The following is a 4,450-nucleotide window of genomic DNA, read 5'->3' as shown; positions in this document are numbered from 1 at the left end:
TACAATTATGAACATATAGTGATAAAATTATGAACACAGAGCTCTAAAATTGTGACCATCGAGCTTTGAAAATTATGATTTTACAGTTATTGAATTATGAAGGTACAATTACGGAATTATGAATGTACAGTTATGCAATTATGAATGTACAGTTATGAAATTATGAACACAGAGCTCTGACATTATGAACTTACAATATGAACATATAGTGATAAAATTATGAACATAGAGCTCTAAAATTGTGAACATAGAGCTTCGAAAATTATGAAGTTACAGTTATTCAATTATGAATGTACAGTTATGGAAGTATGAATGTACACTTATGAAATTATGAACATAGAGTTCTGACATTATGAATTTACAATTATGAACATATAGTAATAAAATTATGAACATATACTCCTATAACAAAGCGGTCTCAAATTAAAAAAATAAAAATAAAAATAAAATAAAAAGAAGAAGAAGAAGAAGAAGAAGAAGAAGATAACAGTGCCTAACGACACTGTTACACGTGTCCAACATGCTGGACACGGGTCCATAGCATAACAATTGCATACTTGCATATCCAATAATTGAAAATTAATCCAAACAATTTTTACGGCAATTTCTTCACAATGATTTAAAAGATCTACCATTATTTACCAGGACTATGTGGTCTAATGGTATCCGGGTTAGACTTCCATTTGGAAGGTTGTAAGTTTGAGCCTCAATGGAGGCGTTATTGGCTCTTTGTGTTTCAGTAGGTTGAGAAAGTATATGAACAGATACTACAATGTAAAATAAATAAGAATTTGATTCACCTGTAAAAAATTATGGCTGATACAGTATCAAATCAAGATTCATTAATAATTGCGGATTTTAGTAAAAAAATATAAGATCAATTTTATAATAATTAAAAATTTAAAAGTTTGTAATATTATATAAAACTAGCCGGTCGCTTTTCTACCTTTCTTTTTAACAATTTTCAATCATTAATGAATCTTGATACACATATAGGGAAAATGGTGAGTTTGGTCCATGAGTTATAACGTAGTGACGAGTCACTTCCTGTGTTATTACCGTATCCATTTTTAGTCCATCTATTATGAACAAAGTGGTGAATTTGGACCCTGACGTTAGTGGTGCGTTAACAGAGTTAATTTCAAAGGTAAAGAAGTAAATTCCTTAATAAAACTTATATACAATATAACTTGGTTCTCCCTTGTACAGACTTAGCCAAAATACTTTCCCTCGATTTCCCCCTTGATTTCAAGGGGAAAGTATTTTAGCTAAGTCTGTACAAGGGGGAAACAAGTTATATTGCATACAAATTAAGAAATTTACTTCTTTATCCTGAAATTAGCTCTGTTAACGCACCACTAATGCCCGTGACCAAATTTGTCACTTCGCTCATAATCGAGCGACTTAAAAATGGATACGGTAATAACATAGGGATCGAGTCGTCACTACGATTATAACTCATGGATCAAAATCGTCATTTTCCATATATATATATATATATATATATATATATATATATATATATATATATATATATATATATATATATATATATATATATATATATATATATATATATATATATATATATATATATTTTGGATCAGGTGAGGTACCTATTTAAAATGAGGTCTGGTGAGGATCGATCTGGTGCGTTGGTTGGTGATTTTGTGCAGCTGTGATTGGGGGCAATGTTAAGCTTATAATAAGATGATTCTTTACTTTTGGGGGTCTTAATGTAATTAGCTATGAGTCTTTATTGTGTTGCCTTTTTTATATTAATTTGCCGATTCGTTATTGTGTTGTTTTCCTTACCCGTTTCTTTTATTTTTTGTCTCTCCGGGTTCCTCGCGTGTGTTATTTTTATAGCTATCCGCACGTTTTTCTTCTTCTTGTCAGCGCCGGCGACCGTCTTCAGGCAGCAGCGTACATACTTCCCCTCGTTCGTCTGCGCTCTTCAACTAATCCATGGACGGCTCCTCATCTAGGCGTTCATTGAGACGGCATGGAACTTCGATTAGGGTTGTTCAAGGTACGCTTTAGTTTTGATTAACTGGGTGGTTTTATATTTCGTTTTTGGGGCTTTAAATCCTCTGCATGTACCATTTTTTGCTTAGGTTGTTGGGGCTGTTGGGGTGGGAAGAATGTGGTGGGCATTTGTGAGGGGTGGGGGCATTGGCGATGGTGTTTTGTTGACGGGGGTAGAGGGCTTGGGTCGGAAGTGGGGTTGCAGGCGGCGGTGGGGGGGTGTTCATGGGGGTGGGATTTCGATTAGGGTTTTGGGGTTTTTTTTTTTTTTTTTTTTTTTTTTTTTTGGTGGAGAATTCATGATGAGTTTTTGGTTCTTTTTTTTTTTTTTTTTTTTTTTTTTTTTTTTTCGGGGGAATTCAGCATGACGTTTAGAATTGCAGGATGAGGTTTTTTTTTTTTTTTTTTTTCCCGACAGAATGTATATAATTTTTGTTTACAAAGGCCAGTGAGTTTATCCAGTGATGATTATGATTTATTTTTTTATATGTTTATAAACTATTACATAAGAACGAATTTAATTTACATATACATCAGGGATATTATACTACTCATCTTGAGAACATCACTATGATTTCGTCATGCAAGGATGATAGCATTGCGCCATTGCATCAGCATTCATGCTCAACTTTTATGCATAAGCTTCCTTCTATATTCGATCAAGTCTAAGTTCTCCTATCATTTTTTCTATGAAAGAATTTCATTTCATTTTCAACTCATTTATTGTGGAATTCATATAATTCTTGATTTTAATTTGATTATATTTAGTCTATTTGACAAATTTAATTATAGAAACCATGGTTCTGTTGCTGTTTTGCGCTGTTGTTTGTTCGTTAGTGTTACATTTTTGATGGTTTGTGCGTTTTATATTATTCAGTGTTCTAACATTATATTAATAATGACTAGTTATAAAAAAATTCAGCCACTTTTGGTCTTCAAATTGTCCTTTTATAATGTTTGTGTTAAATATATTTATTTAGTTGTGCATGTCTTTGGTGGGGCTTGTGAGTTTTGCATACTATGGTCGTTTCTATGTTATTTGTGGTGTTACTAGGTTCAAATTTTGTTCATTCTGGTTTTACAAATTAAATATGTTAGTTGTATGTAATTTGGAATTTCTATTTTTGGTTTTTTATGATTTCTTTTTCATAATTACTAGTTATTTAGAAAATCTGACATTGTTGGTTTACATTTTGGTCATTTAACATGTTTTTATTAAATATATTCATCTGGGCTTGTGCATGCTTTTGGTTGGGCTTGTGCGTGTTTAATAATAATTTTTAGGTATTTCAAAAATCTGTTATTTTTTTTAAAGTCGTTTTGATTGTTTTTTAAACATTATATTTTTCTCGCATTTACAAATAAATTGATGTTTGTGTCTAAGTTTTTTTTGCTCTTATTCTAATTATTTTTAGTTTTGTATTTTTATTAGTTTGTTTGTGTTTGTGTGTACATATCTTTTTGGCGATGTGTGCAATAAGCTTACCATTTTTTTTGTAGGGGACAATTCTGATGATTTTGTTGACCCCCCTGTTGCAGCCTTGCCTGCTGATGGGGTAGATTCTACGGCCCCTCCTGGCGCTATGCCTATTCCTGCTCAAGCTGAGTCGGAGGCGGTTGATCCCCAAAATGGGTTAGCGGGTAATCATGCCGTTAGCTTTCCACGTTTGAAGACTCGTGCATCTCTGAAGCACTTAGTATCACAATTCAAGCATTTTAGTGTGTGCCAGCGCAAAGCAGTTGGTCATTTGGGGTTAGGGGATTTATTGGATCTTCAGGTAGAGGATATCCCAAAGCACTTGGGTTTTTGGTTGCTGAAGAATTTTGACCTCGTGGAGATGTGCGTGCGTTTGGATAATGGGGCCACAATCTCTGTTACGGAACGAGACGTGCATTCCGCTTTGGGTTTTTGGTCCTCCGGCGCTTCTGTTTTGTTGTTTCTTCCTCGATACTCTCTTTATTTTTTGTCTCTTTAAACCCTTCCCGTGAACATACCACTTGTTTTTTCTTAATTTGGCCGTATCTGTTTCTTTTATCGGAACTGCGACGCACATCAAATCCAACTATGCCAGCGTACGTCGTATAGAACGTGATCCCATCTTCCATTGTGTCGAATTCCTGTCCTTCAAACGGGTTCATGCTTGCGTCACATTCAGGTATCCAAGTGTGCGTACCACCAGGCGACACATCCATAACACCAGTGCCTCCATTATCCATTTCTTCATTGCTTACAGCAACACCCACTCCTGGGAAAACTGTTACATATATATGTATTTTCAGAGTTTAGTACATGATACATTTTAACCCACACACACTTGTAAATTATGTTGTCGTTCGCACACAAATAAACACTGCATTTACTACTCATTTAAATGATAATTCCTGTTCTCGATTACTATATAATTTTCTGCACCCTTAACAC

This window comes from Ipomoea nil, unplaced genomic scaffold (assembly GCF_001879475.1).
Source record: "Ipomoea nil cultivar Tokyo-kokei standard unplaced genomic scaffold, Asagao_1.1 scaffold1361, whole genome shotgun sequence".
NCBI lineage: Eukaryota > Viridiplantae > Streptophyta > Magnoliopsida > Solanales > Convolvulaceae > Ipomoea > Ipomoea nil.
The sequence above is the reverse complement of the archived record's forward strand: the minus strand, read 5'-3'. Positions refer to the sequence as shown.